This window comes from Eriocheir sinensis, unplaced genomic scaffold (genome assembly GCF_024679095.1).
Source record: "Eriocheir sinensis breed Jianghai 21 unplaced genomic scaffold, ASM2467909v1 Scaffold839, whole genome shotgun sequence".
NCBI classification, from domain to species: domain Eukaryota; kingdom Metazoa; phylum Arthropoda; class Malacostraca; order Decapoda; family Varunidae; genus Eriocheir; species Eriocheir sinensis.
In genome coordinates, this window is record NW_026112207.1 from 80,438 (window position 1) to 102,900 (window position 22,463).

Sequence of the window (22,463 nt, forward strand, 5' to 3'; positions counted from 1 at the left end):
TATATGGTGTGACTAATCACTGATGAATACAGTATGAACATGATGTGGTTCTTTACATATGCTAGGCATAATATGTGTGAAAAAAGAATAACATGATATAATTATATGAATATAAACAGTAAACATGGATATAAATATACTAGATGCAATACATATCAATATATGATATGAATAAAATATGCTTATATGAGATGAAAATGTATATATATATATATATATATATATATATATATATATATATATATATATATATATATATATATATATATATATATATATATATATATATATATATATATATATATATAGCATGTTAGTGAGATGTGATAGGGTGTTATGAATGATGTGATTAGTAGTAGTATTTGCTAGGGCAAGGATACAATGAAAAACATGTTATCTGACATGAATGTGTTATATTGAGTATATATGAATTTGAATATCATACAATGGTATCCATATATAAATGATATGATATGAATATTACAACCGCTTGCAATAAACGGCAAAGCCTTGCTTCATGGCAAGGTATCCGTACCATTATACTGTGTGTGTGTGTGTGTGTGTGTGTGTGTGTTAGATATGAGTTATACTGTACCATTATACTGTGTGTGTGTGTGTGTGTGTGTGTATTAGATATGAGTTATACTGTACCATTATACTGTGTGTGTGTGCGTGTGTGTGTGTGTGTGTGTGTGTGTTAGATATGAGTTATACTGTACCATTATAATGTGTGTGTGTGTGTGTGTGTGTGTGTGTGTGTGTTAGATGAGTTATACTGTACCATTATACTGTGTGTGTGTGTGTGTGTGTGTGTGTGTGTGTGTGTGTGTTAGATATGAGTTATACTGTACCATTATACTGTGTGTGTGTGTGTGTGTGTGTGTGTGTGTGTTAGATATGAGTTATACTGTACCATTATAATGTGTGTGTGTGTGTGTGTGTGTGTGTGTGTGTGTTAGATATGAGTTATACTGTACCATTATACTGTGTGTGTGTGTGTGTGTGTGTGTGTGTGTGTGTGTGTGTGTGTGTGTATTAGATATGAGTTATACTGTACCATTATACTGTGTGTGTGTGTGTGTTAGATGAGTTATACCGTACCATTATACTGTGTGTGTGTGTGTGTGTGTGTGTGTGTCAAGATGTTTGCTGATAAGTTTCAATTGATGTATACTTACCATTATACTGTGTGTGTGTGAGTGTGTGTGTGTGTGTGTGTGTTAGATATGAGTTATACTGTACCATTATACTGTGTGTGTGTGTGTGTGTGTGTGTGTGTGTGTGTATTATACTGTGTGTGTGTGTGTGTGTGTATTCCTTGATCCATCAAGAAGCTGATATGTCTTGACATTATGTTCTTTAACATTCAAGATTTTGCTGATAAGTTTCAATTGATGTATATGTATCATTATTACTATTATGCATACTTAATGAATACATTATTTGTTTGCATTCTTTTCGTTATGTATGTTAAAACAAGTAATACAAACAAACAAACAACACAAGGGAAACAGTGAGGTTGACAGCAGCCCAGGCTGACCTGACCGCTGTCCTACTCGACTGACGGGTCACTGAGGGAGTGGAGAGGTCTCCGTCTGGATGGCCTTGCATTAACTGAGCAGCGTGGGCCAAATTTGTGTGTGTGTGTGGCAGCGACGTGGTTGTACTGTACCAATGTGGCTGTGTGTAGCAGCGACGGGCCAAATTTGTGGCTGTACCGGTCAGCTGTACCGTGTAGCCCAAATTTGTGGCTGTACTGTGTAGCAGCGACGGGCCAAATTTGTGGCTGTACTGTAGCAGCGACGGGCCAAATTTGTGGCTGTACCGTAGCAGCGACGGGCCAAATTTGTGGTGTAGCAGCGACGGCCAAATTTGTGGCTGTACCGTGTAGCAGCGACGGCCAAATTTGTGGCTGTACCGTGTAGCAGCGACGTTTAACATAGGCAAATTGTGGCTGATAATGTATATATATATATATATATATATATATATATATATATATATATATATATATATATATATATATATATATATATATATATATATATATATATATATATATATATATATATATATATATATATATATATATATATATATATATATATATATATTATGAAGTGCTTTGTGTGAGGGGTGATTTTTTGTCATTTTTCTCGCTTAGAGGGACCATTAACCCGTACAGTGTTTAGTACGTTCACACGCTCAAAAAACTATCGATACACATTCAGCACGATACAAACAGACACCAAGGATGAAGCCATTGAGAACAGGCAATTCAAAATGCCCGCGCCAAATTCCTTATTCATCAACTTAAAAGCGTGCAAAGTTCCTACTTTTTATTAGGCAATGAGGCAGCACAAGAGAGTAGATTTAAACAACCTGTAGAAGTCCATCCAACTCTGTTTAAACTTTATCTTTCTTAGCAGCAATGCTATTACCATTGCAATTTTTTTTTCTTTTTTCAGATGTCCACAACTTGTTCATGAAAGAAAAGACACGTTCAGTGGAAGCATTAGTGCCAGGATGGCACATCATGGACTGAACTATATCTGACATGCGTTGATGGTTGTTTTTGTCTTTGATATGGGAGAATACTTCTACCCACCGCTGTTACGTATATCACATGAGCATTATTGTTTAATAATTTGTGAATAAAAAGCTTAAACAAGTGGCACTCAAATCACTCCGTTAATATTATGGTGATATCTGGTGTCTCAGTGTCTCCCTTCCTCTCTATCCCTCCCTTACAGGGGCCCTGTCCTGCTCCCCCAGCAGAGCTGAGGTGATGGGGTGACAGCACCTTACCAACCCGAGATTACCGGTTGCTGTTGTGAAGTTCTTCGGACCCCACGGTAACGATAGTTTTTGAGTGTGTACGTACCTCTTAGGGAAGTGTTTAGTACATATATACACGCAAGCTCTTTTAAGGGCTTATATTCCCTTTATTTTTGTTTTTTTGTATGTAACATTGTTCATTGACAGTAAAGAGCAATAACTTGACAAGTCTTCGTATTTTTAAATGGACGTTAAAGGGTTTTCTGTACATTTGTCCGCATTCCAACAAAAATCATTATACAAGAAGGTAAGTTACTTCCTTCTAGGTAATAACTCCTTGATTCTATAATCAGTAAGGCATGTGGAATTGTAAATTATGGTTCACAGTAATCGGAAATGAAAACTTATCGTCGGAAGCTTCATAGTGTTTTGTTGAACTTTGTGAACTACGGCTGTAGTACACACGGCCTTGAAGTGTTGTCTGATCCAATCATTTTCTTGTACTTACAATTATTGTTTATTTTTTTAGGTTTTTGTGATGTAAAGAAGTACTAATACATTACTCACACTTTGGGGCAGTGAGAAGTGTTTATAATGGAGAGAATATTGGCTCTAAAAAAATGTAAAGACAAATTTCCCTTTCCTGGTACGACATCGTTAGCTCTGATATATATATATATATATATATATATATATATATATATATATATATATATATATATATATATATATATATATATATATATATATATATATATATATATATATATATATATATATATATATATATATATATATATATATATATATGAAATAATTTGTAATTTTTTGTACATTTTTAGGGTCAAATAAAAAAATAGGAAAAAGTTCCACCTGGCATGACCCCTATAAAAGACCACACTGTACGGGTTAATATATTTCCTTCAAGCTTTTTTTTCTTTCCTGTTCTTTTATTAGGTATTTTTCCCTTAATGTTCTCTCTCCCTCTCTGCCTTCTTTTCTTCCTAAAATTCCCTTCCCAAGCCTTATTCTCCTCCCTTGGTCTTTTCAGTGCCAGGATCCATGACACTAACCATGGCACTCCTAACCTTGCCCTGCCTTCCCTGTCCCTGGCCTTCCTCTGCTACTATTTAACATTGCTCCAGCAGCAGCACCTTCTCACTTGCTTAGACGTCACTATTCTATGCATTTTGAACTGCATATTATGTGCGCTGCAAACTGCTAGCAAGGCCGCTGCTGATTTTTGAAGGGTTAGCGAGTTTCTTGCAGCCGCCTCGGGGTGCAATGAGGGGTGTTGGGAGGGGGCTATGTCAAGTTGGGTTGGGGGAGTTAGATTTACTTGACACACAGCGGAGGATGTGAGGAGGATTCCTGGCAGTCGTGGCCAGCCAGGCCTTCTAACCACTACAAAGGCATATTAGATCACATGGGTGTTGATGCTGGTAGGCTAACACTGTGATAATGCCATACCTTCAACAACTGTTCATCAACCATCTACACAGGAAGGATGAACAGCTGTGTGAGGCCTTCTAACCACTGCTCCATATTAGATCACGTGGTGTTGATGCTGGTAGGCTAACACTGTGATACTCATGCCATACCATTCTTTCATTGACACAGGCTTTACAGAAATGAGACAACACAGGCATTTGACTTCCTTCATTCCTCTTCTCTCTCTCCTCCTCCTTCCTCCTCTATATATATCTCCTCTCATATATATATTTCTATATATATATATATATATATATATATATATATATATATATATATATATATATATATATATATATATATATATATATATCATATATATATATATATATTTCTTCCTCCTCCTCCTCCTCCTCATTCATTCCCTTGGCCTCCATATTTCTCACTTCTGCATCCTTCCTTCTCCTTTACCTCCTCCTCCTCCTCTTCTTCTTTCTCCTCTCATTTTCTTTCTTGTCCCAGATCCTTCGTTATCCTTCATTATTTCTTCCTCCTCCTCCTCCTCTTCCTACACCCTTCCCAAGCTTTATTCTCCTCCTTGGTCTTTTTCAGTGCCAGGGTCAACGACACTAACCACAGCACTCCCTAACCTTGCCACCTTCCCCTGTCCCTAGCCTTCCTCTGCTACTGTTAACATTGCTCAGCACCTTCTCTCCACTTGCCAGATGTCACTATTCTATGCATTTTGAACTGCATATTGTGTGCGCTGCAAACTGCTGTAAGGCCGCTGGTATTTTGAAGGGTTAGCGAGTTTCTTGCAACCGCCTCCGGGTGCAATGAGGGGAGCGTTGGGAGGGCTACACGTCAGGTTGGGTTAGAGGGGAGTTAGATTTACTCGACACGCAGCAGCAGAGGATGTGAGGCAGGATTCCAACCTGGCCCTGGCAGTCGTGGCCAAGCAGCCAGACCTTCTAACCACTGTCACAAAGGCATGTTAGATCACGTGGAGTGTTGATGCTGGTAGGCTAATACTGTGATGCTCATACCATACCTTTAGGTACAACTGTTCATCAACCATCTACACAGGAAGGATGAACAGCTGTATCAGAACCTTACATATATTAGATCACATAGGTGTTGTTGATGCTGGTAGGCTAATACTGTGATACTCATGCCCATACATTGATAAAAGCACCATTCTTTTCACTGACACAGGCTTTACATAAATGAGACAACACAGGCATTTGAAAAAAATTTAGAGTATGATCAACAAGCATCCTCTTCTTTCCTTTGTTCATTCTTTTCTCTTCATCTTTCTCTCCTCCTCCATCCTCTTTCTTGTCCCAGATTTTCATTATCAACTTCATTATTTCTTCCTCCTCCTCCTCCTCATTCATTCCCCTTGGCCTCCTATATTTCTCCTTCTGCCTCCTTCTACTATTACTCCTTTACCTCCTCCTCCTCCTCTTCTTTCCTCCTCATTTTCTTTCTTGTCCAGATCGCTAAATTTATCCTTCATTATTTTCTTCTATCCTCCTCCTCCTCCTTCTTTTCTCCTCTCATTTTCTTTCTTGTCCCCAGATCCTTCATTTAACTCCTTCATTATTTCTTCTTCTCTTCTCCTCCTCCTCAGTCAATTCCCTCGGCCTCCCATCATTCTCCACTTCTGCCCCCTCCTTCCTTCTCCTTTACCTCCTCCTCCTCCTCTTCTTCTCCTCCTCATCTTCGTTCCTTCCGCTTCTTCACGAACCTCTTTCTGAGCCTTACACTAAATCTTCTTCCTCCTCCTCCTCCCCGTCTTCCTGCCGTTCTAACAATACCACACACACACACACACACACACACACACGAAAACCTTCTAATATGGTTGAGGGCAGAAATGTGTTGATGGGAAAGAGACGGAAGGACACACACACACACACACACACATTACACACACACGAAAGGCTTCCCTAATATGGTCGTGAGGCAGAGATGTGTTGATGGGAAAGAGAAGGGAAGGACACACACACACACACACACACACACACACACACACACACACACACGAAAGGTTTCCCCTAATATGGTTGAGGAATGGGGAATGTGTTGAGGGAAAGAGACAGGAAGGACACACACACACACACACACACACACACACACGGAAGTTACTTCCCTAATATGGTCGAGAGCAGAATGTGTTACAGTGGGAAGAGAGGAACACACACACACACACACACACACACACACACACACACACACACACACAGGCTTCTAATATGGTTGAGGGCAGAATGTGTTGATGGGAAAGAGACGGGAAGGACACACACACACACACACACACACACACACACACGAAAGGTTTCCCTAATATGGTTGAGTGCAGAATGTGTTGATAGGAAAGAAGAAGGGAAGGACACACACACACACACACACACACGCACACACACACACACACACACACACACACACACACACACGAAAGGGCTTCCACACACACAGCTTCCTAATATGGTTGAGGGCAGAATGTGTTGATGGGAAGAAGAAGGACACACACACACACACACACACACACACACACACACACACGAGCTTCCTAATATGGTTGAGGGGCAGAATGTGTTGATGGGAAAGAAGAAGGGAAGGAAAGGAAGGAAGAGGAGGAGGAGGAAAGAATAGGAGGAGGAAGAAGGAACTGTTGATAAAGGAAGATCGATAGATGGAATGATAGAAGAAATAGGAAGGAGAAAAAGTAACAGTTGATTGATGGAGATAGATGGATAGCTAGATAAAGATTAGATAGTATTGACAAGAAGAGGGGAGGAGGAAGACGTGGAGGAGGAGGAAGAAAGAAAGAATAAGAAGGAGGAAGAGGAAAAGAAGAAAGAAACTTGTAAAATGTGTTATTATTATTATTATTATTACTATTACTACTATTACTATTATTATTATTATGGAATATATGAAAATGGGAGGAATATTAGTGCAAAAGAGAGAGAGAGAGAGAGAGAGAGAGAGAGAGAGAGAGAGAGAGTTATGTATACGACTTTAATAATCTTAAGCAAGTGAATCCTCCTCGTGCCTCATGTCCTCCTCCTCCTCCTCCTCCTCCTCTCTTTTCTGTATTGTATGTCTTAATGAGGCAGAACACTTCATGCTTCTTAAACTTGAGGAGAGGAGGAGGAGGAGGAGGAGGAGGAAGCAAGTCTCATAAGATAATACTGTTTGTGTGTGTTTTTCCACTCTCTCTCTCTCTCTCTCTCTCTCTCTCTCTCTCTCTCTCTCTCTCTCTCTCTCTCTCTCTCTCTCTCTATCTAATTCAATTTAATTAAAATAGTGTGTGTGTGTGTGTGTGTGTGTGTGGGCAGGGAAGAGGTCGGAGAGCCACAAAGTTACCCTACAGTTTTCAGACCATTGCGTGAAGTGAGTCAGAATCAGTCAGTCAGTCAGTTATTCTTTGTCACCCAGTCCGTCAGTCAGTCAGTCAACCCGTCAGTCAGTCAGTCAGTCAGTCAGCCACTCAGTCAGTCAGTCAGCAAATCAGTCAGTCAGTCAGTCAGTCAGCAAGTCAGTCAGTCAGTCAGTTATTCTTTGTCACCCAGTCCGTCAGTCAGTCAGTCAACCCGTCAGTCAGTCAGTCAGTCAGTTATTCTTTGTCACCCAGTCAGTCAGTCAGTCAGCAAGTCAGTCAGTCAGTCAGTTATTCTTTGTCACCCAGTCCGTCAGTCAGTCAGTCAACCCGTCAGTCAGTCAGTCAGTCAGTCAGCCACTCAGTCAATGTTCCCACGCCTCACCTCACAGCCTCCTCGTCCTTCAAATGGAAAGCCGAGGCTGGACCATTTTCGTGACATAATTCTGCCCCATAGTCTCCAACATTTTGGAGCTCACACACCCACACTATGTAAGGCTTCCGGAGAGGCTGTTGTGGGTGTTGGCATCGATAGTACCGTTAGCCCAGTGATAGATTGACCAGGCTTCTGTACATTGAATGTGAACAATACTTATTTGAACCCGACTTGTGGCCTTTGGGAATAGGTGTTGTGAGGCGAAAGAATGTGAGAATATTTGAACTGATATGCCTAGACAATATCACCACCTAGATAAACAAAACAGATATGACTAATATATACAATAAAACACAGTGAAAAGTAAATGAGTAATAGAAAAAATGGCCATAGATGATATATAAAGTGATAGACTTGAAATGCATTACTAGATAGAAGAAACATAATTGCTTTCTAAATAAATACAAAAAAACACGTAAAATGAAAAAAAAAGTCTCGATCCTCCCTTCTAGAAAGCGTTCAAGTCATAGGAAGGAAACAAAACAGACAAAGCAAATGTAGAGTTGACTAGAGAAAGGGATGAAAGAGTACAGACAGTGGTTGACTTTTGCATGAGGAATTTGGACAGCATAAGGAGGAGGTAGAGTAGAAAGTGTGTGGGAGTGTTGTTTGCAAAAGTTTGTGTTTTTTCCTAGAGTTTGTTCATGTCTTGTTTTTTTTGTAATATTTTGTTCTCAGTGTGTGTGTGTGTGTGTGTGTGTGTGTGCGCAGGTCTGGGCGTGAGAGAGACTTAGGAGTCCTAGTGAGCGCTGACCTCCGTCCTAGGGCTCAATGCATTCAGGCTAAAAATCTGGCAAACAGAGTACTTGGTTTCATCTCAAGGAGCGTGAGCAATAGGAGCGCTGAATTCATCCTCAAACTTTACTTAGCACTAGTTAGACCTCATCTCGATTATGCAGTTCAGTTCTGGTCCCCCTACTATAGAACGGATATCAAGATGTTAGAATCTGTACAGACGAGGATGACAAAGATGATTCAGGGGTGAAAACTTGCATTATGAAGACAGGCTGAAGCAGTTAAATCTACACTCGCTAGAAAGGCGAAGGTTGCGAGGAGACTTGATCGAAGTCTATAAATGGATGAAGGGATTTAATAAAGGGGATGTCAATAAAATTTTGAGAGTGAAAGAGCCAGGTAGGACACGTGGCAATGGTTTTAAGTTAGACAAATTCAGATTCAACAAAGACATAGGCAAGAATTGGTTCACCAGTAGAGTGGTGGACGAATGGAACAGGCTTGGGAGCCATGTTGTGGGTGCCAATACCATAGATACATTCAAGAAGAGGTTAGATAAAGCCATGGATGGTGAGGTAAGGTGGGGTTGAGTGTACAGGAGCTGCCTTGTATAGGCCAACCGGTCTCTTGCAGACTCCTTACGTTCTTATGTTCTCTCCAGCCCTTTCCTCCCTTCCTTCCTTGCTCACTTTCCTCCCTCCCTCCCTCCTTTCCTCGCTCATTTCCTTCCCTTTCTCTGAGCTTGGGGAGAAAAATTGTCCCTTCTGATGTGGAACACCTTAGATAGATAAGCTTTATGGCAAGATGACAAGAAAACATGGATATAAATTTGATAGTGAGATTTACAGGAAGATACAGAGGGGAGAAAACAGTGAGAGAAATAATGGATCAATGTAATGTACTATAGCCTTAAATTTCTTTCAGTAGTGCAAGAAGTTAGTCAGAATCTTGGGAAACAGTAACAAAAGCTTCGTGGCTATTTATATGCATTGCTCAGGTCTTAGTAAGCTTGGTGTTGTAGGTAAGAACTATAGCCTTAAGCTTCTGTCGTGCTGCAGAGGCTTTTCTCTTTAAGATGGAATTGTAGTTTATTTTAGTATGCATTTTCAAAATCAAAAAACATTCAAAAAACCCTCACACCTTATATAAACCCCAAACATGCCAATTTGTACTGATAATATGACATGCAGCAGCAGCTTAAGTATTGGTCATTCCAGCAAACTGAGGCGGCCTTTTAAATGCCTGTAGTTCACCTCATCACAAAGCTTTGTAAGGGCAACTAAAAGGTATTTCAATAATTTAGTGCACGTAAATCCGCTCATCATCTCTGGGCCTGTGTTAGGTTTGAACACTGGGATATGGGCCGATAGGAAGGCCAGAATTGCCTCAGTTTACCTTCCCCAGGTACAACTGTTCATCAACCATCTACACAGGAAGGATGAACAGCTGTGTGAGGCCTTCTAGCCACTGCTCCATATTAGATCACATGGGTGTTGATGCTGGTAGGCTAATACTGTGATACTCATGCCATACATTATTAAAGCACCATTCTTTCAGTGACACAGGCTTTACATAAATGAGACAACACAGGCATTTGAAAAGACATAGAGTATGATCTGTTTGGTACAAGTCCCTCTCTCCTGAGCTTGTCTATGTAGGCTATTACAAAAGAAAACTGCCAGCTCTGGGATTTATATAAGGTGTGAGGGTTGGGGAAAAAAAAAAATCACTACAATCGTCCCTCAAATAGTACAGTTTCCAATAGTTTGGTTTCAGTTTTATATGGATTGTCATAGAAAATCCACATAAAACCAAATCCGAACTATTGGAAACTAACTATTGAGGACGACATATAATAAAAAAGAAAATAGCTTGAATACTTATCATAATGACAAATAGCCTATCAATGTGCCAGGAAGGGAAAGAATGGAGCTATGACCTGTTTGTTTCTCTTCTCCTCTGCTCACTCCTCCCTCATGTCACTCCCTCCTCCTGCCATAGTCCGACAGGTGTCTGTTCTTCCTATGTATTCCTATGTATACTCCCCTTTCTTTCCTCCCTTCCCTCCTCTGCTGTAATAATGAAATATCTGTCTCTAGGCCACCAGCCCTAATCAGGCCATACCTGCGGCAAACAAGGTGGCAGGGTGTGTGTGCTGTGGAGGTATAGTTGGTGGAGTGGACATGATGCCATTCACTGCCTTGACATCAACCTGTCATTCTCGTGCCGTCAAAACCTGGTGGTCACCCGGGTGAGAGGTCATGCTTCGGGCTGTGTCTTATCCATTGTGACGGTGTTGTTTACTGATAGCTACGCTGGAACATTTCCACACATTAAGACTCCATGGTGGGAGCTAACAGGATGGAGAGAAGAAAAGAAACACCAATAGAAAGGAAATTAATGCAGGAATAAGAGAAAAATTAGTTAACACTCAGCACTCTGTCCCTCCTCATCTCCTTCAGTTCCTAGTGTCTGGAAATCAAGTTTGGTGTTAACTGTGTGAACATTACCACACTTTGATATATATAGCATTATAAATTGGGTGCTACTTCAGCGTGCAGTCTGGCCCAGTATCACAAGTCTGCAAAATGACCTGACCTGTCTCCCGAAACCTAGCTCATGTGTCGCCCCAATAGAAAAGAAAAAAAAAGACCAATGGAAAACAAAAATACATAAGATAAATTAATAAAAAAATAAACAAAAACATTCTCCATGAAATCAAATGGGTCAATGACTTGACTCTTGAGGCAGTCGCTGGAAACAGAGTGAATCATCGCATCAAATATCTTAACGCAATGAGACTCACTTGCTCTAAACGCAGCCTCCTAAATGTAAGGAAATCAATGAGAGAGAGAGAGAGAGAGAGAGAGAGAGAGAGAGAGAGAGAGAGAGAGAGAGAGAGAGAGGAAGAGAGAGAAGGGAGGGGAAGGTAAGGAAGGAGGAGAGGAAGGAAAGAGAGGAAGGAAGGAAGGGATGGAAAGGAAGGGATGGAAGGGAGGGGAAGAGAGGGTTAAAGAAGGGAAGGAAAGTGAAGGGAAGGGATGGAAGGGAAGGAGGGGAGGGGAGGGGAAGGGAAGGAAAGAAAAAAGGATGTGAAGGGAAGGGATGGAAAGGAGAGAGAAGGGACAGGAAGGGATGGGATGGGAAAGGAAGGGATGGGCTGGGAAGGGAAGGGAGGAGAAGGGATGGGAAGGGAAGGGATGGGATGGGAAAGGAAGGGATGGGCTGGGAAGGAAGGGAAGGATGGGATGGGAAGAGATGGGAAGGGAAGGGATGGGAAGGGAAGGGAAGGGAAGGGATAGGATGGGATGGGATGGGAAGGGAAGAGAAAGAAAAGGACGGGAAGGGAAGGAAAGGGAAGGGATGGGAAGGGAAGGGATGGGAAGGGATGAGATGGGAAGGGATGGGAGAGGAGGGAAGGGAAGGATGGAAGGGAAAGGAAGGGATGGAAAGGAAGGGAAGGGATGGGAAGGAAGGGAAAAGTGGGAAGGAAGGGAAGGGAAAAAGGAAGGGACGGATGGAAATGCCCACAACTCCTAGAAAAGCCTTGCCAAATGTGTGTTTCCTTAGGTTCAAAGTACAGAGGAAGGGTCACTCACACTACCCAGGGCCACAAAACTACCCCTGAAATGCCAACTCCTAGGAAAGCCTTGCCAAATGTGTGTTTCCTTAGGTTCAAAGTACAGAGGAAGGGTCACACTACCACCAGGGCCAAAAAACTACCCTGAAATGCCCACAGCTCCTAGGAAAGCCTTGCCAAATGTGTGTTTCCTTAGGTTCACGGTACAGAGGAAGGGTCACACTACCACCAGGGTCACAAAACTACCCCTGGAAATGCCCACAACTCCTAGGAAAGCCTTGTCAAATGTGTGTTTCCTTAGGTTCACGGTACAGAGGAAGGGTCACACTACCAGGGTCACAAACTACCCTGAAATGCCCACAACTCCTAGGAAAGCCTTGTCAAATGTGTATTTCCTTAGGTTCAAGGTTCAGAGGATGGGTAACACTACCACCAGGGTCACAAACTACCTGAAATGCCCACAACTCCTAGGAAAGCCTTGTCAAATGTGTGTTTCCTTAGGTTCACAGTACAGAGGAAGGGTCACAAAACTACCCCTGGAAATGCCCACAACTCCTAGGAAAGCCTTGTCAAATGTGTGTTTCCTTAGGTTCACGGTACAGAGGAAGGGTCACACTACCACCAGGGTCACAAAACTACCCCTGGAAATGCCCACAACTCCTAGGAAAGCCTTGTCAAATGTGTGTTTCCTTAGGTTCACGGTACAGAGGAAGGGTCACAAAACTACCCTGAAATGCCCACAACTCCTAGGAAAGCCTTGCCAAATGTGTGTTTCCTTAGGTTCACGGTACAGAGGAAGGGTCACAAAACTACCTCTGGGAATGCCCACAACTCCTAGGAAAGCCTTGGCAAATGTGTGTTTCCTTAGGTTCACGGTACAGAGGAAGGGTCACAAAACTACCCCTGGAAATGCCCACAACTCCTAGGAAAGCCTTGTCAAATGTGTGTTTCCTTAGGTTCACGGTACAGAGGAAGGGTCACAGAACTACCCTGAAATGCCCACAACTCCTAGGAAAGCCTTGTCAAATGTGTGTTTCCTTAGGTTCACGGTACAGAGGAAGGGTCACAAACTACCCTGAAATGCCCACAACTCCTAGGAAAGCCTTGTCAAATGTGTGTTTCCTTAGGTTCACGGTACAGAGGAAGGGTCACAAAACTACCCCTGGAAATGCCCACAACTCCTAGGAAAGCCTTGGCAAATTATGCTTACATCTCAAAATTATCAAATAATCTATGTTTCTTTATGTGCACCATTTAATTCTGCATGTTTTTATATATAATACATGATGATTATATTGAGTTTATGGCTGAAAAAACAGAAGCGACGTTTGAAATTTGCGCGTGGTGGCCCCCGATATGGCGCCGTTTTGGCCTGCCGTAGTAAAGGGTTAAAGCCTGGTGTCTTGTTGGTCAAGCTCAAATAAAACAAAAAAAAAAAAAAAAAAATGGGCAGCTCCTCCTTGTTATACGAGTGTGAAAGTGCCAGCCAGCCCTTGGAATACTCTTCATGCTTCTTCATAAAAAATAAAAATAAAAAATAAACTACAAACAACCATAGATAGTATACAAGTTAAAACACAGACGGGCTAGGCACGGGTCATATAGGATGACTGGCAGGAACCAACACTATGAGCCACATATTTGTAGCAGGTTCACAGCATGGTGTGGTGAATGCTTATGTTGCCTTCCCATGACTGAGCCTTGGGGAGCTTGGCCATTTCCAGGGGGAGTTTTATGGCCCCTCTGCCCGGGCTGCCTCTGTACAGTCAATGTGAAAAAAAGACTCATTACAAACCCAATAATCTCCTTTTTTTGACTTTGAAAAGAGTTTGCATTAAGAGTCTACTGATACAGCAAGCTTACTATGAGGGGCCTTGAGCCAGGCAGCGCTTTTGGCAAATATCTTGTAAAGAAACAGCTTGAGCACGACCCTGGCACCATTGTGAAGGATTAGGGCGCTCATTTGGGGGATAGTTTTGGGGACACATTAATGGAAACAACATTAATTGACATGGGGAAATTTGTTTGGGTTTATGATCTTTTGCTTTGGGAACTAAATTCAGGAACAAATTAATCTCATAAACACACACACACACACACACACACACACACACACACAAAATGGTTCCAGAACTGGAGGGACTGACATATGAAAAGAGACTAAAGGAAATGGACTTAGCAACACTAGAACAAAGAGGAGACCTAATACAAATATATAGGCTATTGAGTAAAATGGAAGAAGTAGATAACGAGAAATTGCTACTAAGAGAGGAACCTTCCAGCAGGAATACTAGAGGACATAGTAAAAAGTTGAGGAAGGGAAGATGCTCAAGAGACATAAAGAAATATAGCTTCCCACAAAGAAATATAGAGCTTTGGAAAAGACTAAGTGAAGAAATAGTATCGGCAAAGAGTGTGCCGGGGAAAGTTGGATAATTATAGATACGGAGACGGGACCACACCAGCGTAAGCCCAGGCCTGTAAAATTACAACTAGGTAAATACACACACACACACTCACAGACTCAAACATATACTCATATTCATAGTGTGTGTGTGTGTGTGTGTGTGTGTGTGTAATGAGGTATTTGTTATGTATTTTTTTGTTTCCATGTCCTTAGGTAAGCTGCTGGGGTAGTCCTCGGTGGAAGAAAGTGTAAGCCATCAGCAGGGGACAGCTGCTGGACACACAGGAGGAACTGACACACCAGGAGGGACACAACACATAGAAGAAAAAAGACAACAACAACAACAACAAGCAGGAGGAGGAAACAAGGACAAAATAAACTCAACACTCACCAATAGTGTGCTGCTCCTTCTCTTCCATTCTCTTCCTCCTCCTCATCTTCTTGCTCTTCTTCTTCTTCTTGTTGTTGTTGTCTGTGCATATTGTTGTAAATTCTCCATGGTCTTCCTCCTCTCTCTGCATCATAAAAAACTGTGTCAACAACCACTGAGCTCCTTTAGACTGTAATGGCACAGATTGGCACCAAAACACCCAAGCTAAGTCTTCAAACACACACAACTTCTGGCATAAAATAACAAAGAATGACCTCGCTCACTCAGATAATAATAATAATGTCTCATTTGTACGGAAGAACAGATGATTTTTTGGAGTAAAGACGTGTGGTTTTGTCAGGTTAGGTCAGAGGGCGGCACCCAGCATTTTTACGGCAAACCTTCTAAGGGTGGAGAAGGGGTCAACAAACAGGTGGGCCATTATTTAAAAGCACCAAAATCTCCCAGAAAGAAACATTTTTGTCCACCAGTGTCCCACGGGTCATGTTCTGGGGACAGTGTTGCCTCTAGACAAGGTAACACTTTTTTGGTCCCTGAATGCAGTGCAGTAAAGAAACACTTCCAGAAAATAGAAACAAAATTTATATGACACAAAAATGTTTATGTAAGTGAAGCGCACCCCCGCTGGGCTGTGTGTCAGGGGGCGACACATTCCTCAGGCCCACAAAACACCCAAAAGACAATCACAAAACACCAAAAAATCTGCATTATGAAGCCAAATCTATACCGCTATATTACACCAGTCCAGAGCGCTGAAAAAACATGGCTCTCCACCACACTGTGGACCCCCCCGGGGAGACTGTGTGTATGCACACACCCCTGAAAGCAGCGAGGCTCCTTCCTTAACCCCCTGGACCCCAGCGATGCTTCACGGAGCGTTGTGGCGCCCTAATGGAACGGCCAAGGAGGCTGATGTTTTAACCCAGTAGCAGCGGGGATCATGTTTCTTAATGGTCCCTCTAAGTGAGAAAAATGAGAAAAAATCATCACTCTCACAAACCATTTCATAATATATATCAAAGCATTTGTGATCAGTTTATGCATCATCTATTTTGGGGGGTTTATATCATGGCATAAATTTGGCCCGTCGCTGCTACACGGTAAAGCCACAAATTTGGCCCGTCGCTGCTACACGGTAAAGCCACAAATTTGGCCCGTCGCTGCTACACGGTAAAGCCACAAATTTGGCCCGTCGCTGCTACTGGGTTAACTGTACATGAAAGGAGTATGACGGGACAGTACCCCAAGCAGGCAGGACCCACGCCACGCCTTGCAGGTCACTGTTCTCAGTTATTGTGTTTGTGTAAACATGTCACTGGTCATGAGGAGACACACTTATAACAAGTCCTTCTGTCGCCCTCACGCCAACTCCTCCCTCATCAGCTGAGGCAGTAAACCTTGACACACACAAATGTGGAAGAGCTTGTTGCATTGCTCACATAAAAAGTTGGAAAGCAACATCTGTGGTCATATGCTGGAGACAGAAGGGGACGGAATTATAGAAGGGAACAGACCCCAGGAGACAGGACACAACCCTCCATTAATACCTGGTACATTGCTGGGTGGACAGGAGCGTAGGGTATCGGAAAAGCCGCCCAAATTTTTCCACTCCGCCGGGAATCAAACCCGGGCTCTCTCGGTTGTGAGCCGAGTGTGCTAACCACTGCACCACGAAGCCCTGCCTTGCTCACATAAACTTACTAACAATCACACTAACACCATGCAAGTATGAAACATTAAATTAATTTGTATTTTTTTATCTGTAAATTCAAATCTATGCCATTTTGGTGAAGGCAACAGGAGCCATCCAGACACAAGCAGACTGAACCAAGACTTTACTTACTGGGTTACTTGACGGAGTTGTTGTTGTTGTTGTTGAGAGTCCACCGCTGCTTGGGCCCCAGTCCAGAGGGCCTCTTCTGGAGCTCCAGGATGGAGTTTGAGCCTGCCCAACAAAATAAGTGACGTTGAAATGTTTAGTAGTGTAACTGTGTGGTTGTAAGGAAAGACAGGGACACTATATATCATACTGTACACATGGAAACAAGACTGTGTGTGTGTGTGTGTGTGTGTGTGTGTGTGTGTGAGGGAAAGGGGCGTTGTGTAAGGCAGTGCGGGTGTCATTCTAGAGTTTTACACACACGCACACACGCCCTCCAAAACACGCACACAAGTCTTCACACACGCACACAGGCCTTCACACACGCACACAGCCCCGCACACACGCCATAAAGCACAGCCATGAGTGACGTGCCGTGACACACTTATAAACACGAAAAATCCGCCCACAATCTCCACTCCCTGTTTTCTCCGTGTTCTCTTGGTCTCCGGCGGTTACTGTGGGTTTCTAAAGGCGTGGAGAACCATTACCACATGATATACTGCCTCAGACACCTCCGTCAGGCTTTACAAGTGGAGAAAACGGTAAAATAGTGTGTTTGCCTGGAAAGGAGAGGTCGGCGGCCATCTTGTCTTCCTCTTCTTCTTCTTTGACCTGTTACCTGTATCGTGTTGTGTTATTTTGTTCCTTATTTTGTGTTCTATGTGTGTTTTAATGGCGGGAAATGCTTGACGAAAATGTGATTACTGTTTTTACGGGTTTAAATTATATTGAGGAAGTGTTTTCACGTGTGTTGGGGCAAATAGTTTGCGCCTAACTAAATTGTCTAAGCTAAGGAGATTGTCGTACTTGGCTCATTTCCTTCTGTTTTTAGGCCAAAACTATTAAAAACACTTCCACAATCAACACTGTAGACAATGTCTTTAATTATGAGGGTGTCGACATCAGATATACACTGATTTCTCTAATAATTGTACAACTTAAGATAATACATTTTAAAGTCTGCCGTGAAAAACATATAGAAAACGTAAATTAATGAGGAGTTAGAGAAAACGAGAGAGAGAGAGAGAGAGAGAGAGAGAGAGAGAGAGAGAGAGAGAGAGAGAGAGAGAGAGAGAGAGAGTTTACATAGAAAATCAGACCACACAGACCCCATCGTCGAGACTAGGGAGGGAACTGTCACAGGGGGGAACGAGGAAGGGGGGAAGGGGGAGGGAACTAACACAGGGGGGAAGGAGGAAGGGGGGAAGGGGGAGTGAACTAACACAGGGGGGAAGGAGGAAGGGGGGAAGGGGGAGGGAATTGACACAGGGGGGAAGGAGGAAGGGGGGAAGGAGGAAGGGGGGAAGGGACAAGTGAAACAATGTGAAATAGTAAAACTAGTATCGGAAAATACACTTTTGTGCCCTTTGGAAACACAACAAAAATATATGAAAGTTAATGTTTTGGATGATTTAAAGTACACAGACTCAAACAGAGATGAGAAAGACAAGAAAGGTTCATGTGTTATGCACAGAAAAAATGACTATTTAGTTACAGAAAAAAGTGAATAGCAAGCACAGTGCATGTGAAATGTGTAGTAGGAAATACAGTTTTAGGTTGTTACTTGTGTACATGTGACCAAGCAAGGAACAGAGTTATTGAAGTTGAAATAAACAACATGCTTGATAAAATTGAAGAGGAACCTTTGTAGGGGACTTTAATGTTGGGTTTCTTGGGACACAAGAGGTTAATGGTGAGAGAGTGCTTAACTGGCTTGAAAAAAGGAACTTGATAGTATTGTTAAACACAAACTGTACCGGAGAAACTACTTGGGAAGGCCGTGGCATAACTTTGTGATGATGAACCAAAGAATGTAGTATTGACACATAGAGATGAACACAAAGAAAAGTATGATTTGTCTGACTGTTCTAAGTGTATCTATACAAGTGAATTTAGAAAAATGTAAGTACTATAACAACAAGAAATCACATACATGAAAATAAGTGAAGACAGTTTGTTAAAGGAGTATATAGCAGAATTGGAAAATGAAATAAAAACAAACACTATAAATGACATTTGAGAGTCTTATGAGACAAATATCAGAAAAAAAAACATATGAAAAGAAAAATTAGAAGGAGAACTAAACAAGGAAATGAAATGTAAATAGAGCCAATATGGATGATGACAGAGATTAAAAGAGAAATAAGCAAAATACAACAATGAAAAAAGAAAGCTTCAAGGCAACATGTGGTAGCCCTGCGGGTAACCGAAACCCTCCTCTTGGTAACGTCGGTAACCACCCGGGTAATCTTGGTAGCTTCGGTAACCAACCGGGTAGTCCAAAGGACGACGTACCATGCGGAGCAGTCCCTCGTCGCCAGCCTTCCTTTATCACCAACACCACCACCACAGCGACTCGGGCGTTATCTCTCCGAGGACGAAGAGAATATGGAAACGCTGTTGGACCATCAAGCCCTGTCCCTTCTCGCTGAGACAATTAGCGGCCCATTAGCGGGCGCGTGCGTTACAAACAGTAGTGACAGGAGAGGTCATTAGTCATCAGCGCCACTTTACGCCGAAGCAAGGATGATAAGTGTAAGTGACACCACTCATTAGTCATCAACGACACCTGACTCCGAGGTGAGGCAAATGAGAACGGACAACGCCCATCTGACCTTTACACCTACAGCGTTGGCCATACTAATTGGCCTCCAGCCTCGCGGAAGAAACGCCAGTGTGTCACAGCTACAACACGCTACTAGAAGCCAATCACAAGGCTCCGAAGAATCCACGAAAGCTGAGCGTACAGTAGCAACAAAGGCCCCGTGGGAGCTCACGGAAACAAAAGAGCCACCCACGAGACGCGAAAAGTACCTGAGCTCCTCCGCCAAGACAAGCACCAAACCCAGGGCAAGCAGTAATCTAGGCCACACCTCCTAGGTCCTACGAGCACCCTTCGAGCTCCTCCCTCATCCTCGTCCAAGATTGCATATAAAATAGCCAGCACCAGCCAGAGAACAGCTCCAGAACAGCTACAGAACAAGAACAGAACAAAGCTCCACTCACTCGCGACAAGCAGAAGCAGCAAGATATAAGAAACCAAGAAAGAAGGACTCAAGCCAGAAGTCACGAAAGAAGAACTCAAGAAAGAAGGACTCAAGCCAGAAGTCACGAAAGAAGAACTCAAGAAAGAAGGACTCAAGCCAGAAGTCACGAAAGAAGAACTCAAGAAAGAAGGACTCAAGCCAGAAGTCACGAAAGAAGAACTCAAGCCAGAAGTCACGAAAGAAGAACTCAAGAAAGAAGGACTCAAGCCAGAAGTCACGAAAGAAGAACTCAAGAAAGAAGGACTCAAGCCAGAAGTCACGAAAGAAGAACTCAAGAAACAAGAGCTCAAGAAAGAAGAAACGAAGAGACAAGATAGAAGAAGCGTTGGAGCCCTGCCCTTCACCCAAGCTGCTGTCTTCTGTATTGTTCGTGAGTAGAAGTGTGAGCTGTGTAGATTAAGGTCCAGTGCGGCATAGATTAGGAATTGTTAGGATTTATTATTGTGTACTATTGTATGTTACAGGAGCAGTGATTACTGTCCCCATTTCTTTTATTATTGTGTTCTCATTGTTGTGTTTGTGTTACGTCACTGTGAGCCAGTATCGTGACACGTCTTCACGTCTCTCATTTCGTCCATCTTTCTTCATTTTCTTATCTTTTTTCATCTTTTTTTTCGTCGTCTGTATCCGAGTGTTGGAAGGTGAGGAAAATGGACGGCCATTTGCTCTCATCTTTATTTCATCCATCATGGGTGAGAGAGAGAGAGAGAGAGAGAGAGAGAGAGAGAGAGAGAGAGAGAGAGAGAGAGAGAGAGAGAGAGAGAGAGAGAGAGAGAGAGAGAGAGAGAGAGAGAGAGAGAGAGAGAGAGAGAGAGAGATGGGATAGAATAAAACGGAGAAATGCGACAAATTCTCTCTCCTGAACAATCTCGTGGAAGGAAGATGAGTGGCAATAGCAGGAGGAGGAGGTGGAGGAGAAAACATGGAAACTTTTAAACAAGGAAGGGTAGGCAGGAGTGTCTGATGGCTTATAATGAGGCTGCCTGCTTATTTCCTAAGTTAGTCAGGATATTAAAGATATACGGTAGAGATTAAAGAACTTGCACTAAGAACGTAACGAGGAGGAAGAGTAGATGGATGATGAGAAGGATGAAGAAAAGGAGGAGGAGGAAGTGAAAAATAGAAGTGGAATATGAGGATGATGAAGAGGAGGAGGAGAAGGAGGAGGAGGAGAAGGAAGAGGAGGTCAAGTTAATAGGAACAACAGTATGGAAGAAACAAAAACACAAAGTAAGAAGAGAAGAAGCACAACAAAAACATGAAAAATAAACTGAAAATGAAAACAAGTATAGAAAAGAACGATAGGAACAAGAAACACACTAAATGAAAAAAAGGGAAATGAACGATCGTACAGTAAACGAAAAACTCGAAATTATTACAAAAAGAGTCGAACCAATAAAAAGGAAACGAAAAGTCGCAGAAAGTGGGAAAAAGGTTGCGAAAAAAAACATTTGACTGTCACACTCATTTCAAGCAGTGAGAGTTTTTGCCCAATTCAAACACTCCAATTTTACCTCCTTTTCAGAATTTTATTACCCATTAACTCTCTCTCTCTCTCTCTCTCTCTCTCTCTCTCTCTCTCTCTCTCTCTCTCTCTCTCTCTCTCTCTCTCTCTCTTGTAGACAAATGTCATGTCCTTCAAGTTGGAACAAGGAATAAGAAGTTCGATTACGAAATGTGCGACGTTAAACTCAAAAGAGTTCAATGCGTTAAGGACCTGGGGATCAAAATCGCGTCAAACCTCAAATTCTCACATCAATGCATCGATGCAGCAAATAAATCGAACAGAATGTTGGGCTTCATTAAAATAAACTTTTTATTCAAGAATAAAGATGTAATACTTCCGCTATACAATAGTTTAGTCAGACCCCACTTGGAATATGCGGTACAGTTTTGGTCTCCTCACCATACAAAGGACATTGCTAAATTAGAAGGTTTTCAGCGTCGGGCAACAAAAATGATCCCTTCCTTGCGCAACAAATCCTACGAAGAAAGGCTTTCCACCCTTAACATGTTCTCTCTTGAGAAACGTCGCCTCCGAGGAAAACTGATCGAATGTTTTAAAATACTTAATGGTTTCACGAATGTAGACAGAACAAAATTGTTTATGATCGATGACACTGCGAACGAGGAACAATGGAATAAAACTCAAATGTAGACAAGTAAATTCAGACTGCACCAAATTTTTCTTCACCAACGTTGTAGTGCGAGATTGGAATAAGCTTCCACCATCAGTGGTCCAGTGTAACACGATTGACTCCTTCAAAAATAAGCTCGACCGTCACTTCCTTCAACTTAATATCAACTAGAGTAGAAATGCAACGTTTTGGAGTCTTCTGATTAATGTAAAATCACTTAGGTTTAAGGACAGACCATCAAGTCTGGGCC

General features: G+C 42.2%; 2 long non-coding RNA genes across 8 annotated transcripts in view; one reads left to right on the forward strand and one right to left on the reverse strand.

The window, feature by feature from the left end:
* LOC126994631 (uncharacterized) overlaps positions 1-17,759 on the reverse strand; it is a 47,332-nt gene extending 29,573 nt beyond the window's left edge. Inside the window, exons 1-4 of one of the 7 annotated variants that reach the window (XR_007749357.1) lie at positions 17,411-17,749; positions 16,990-17,091; positions 15,147-15,270; positions 10,893-11,121 (exon numbers count right to left, since the gene is read on the reverse strand). This is a non-coding gene — a long non-coding RNA (uncharacterized LOC126994631). Of the gene's footprint in view, positions 1-10,892; positions 11,122-15,146; positions 15,271-16,989; positions 17,092-17,410 lie in introns of all 7 variants that reach the window. The other 6 variants (XR_007749360.1, XR_007749359.1, XR_007749362.1 and 3 more) reach the window with 6 other exon arrangements.
* On the forward strand, positions 12,514-13,324 carry LOC126994633 (uncharacterized). Its single transcript, XR_007749363.1, has 3 exons — positions 12,514-12,649; positions 12,938-13,042; positions 13,217-13,324. It is a non-coding gene; the product is annotated as an uncharacterized LOC126994633 (long non-coding RNA).
* Positions 17,760-22,463: the final 4,704 nt, after the last annotated feature.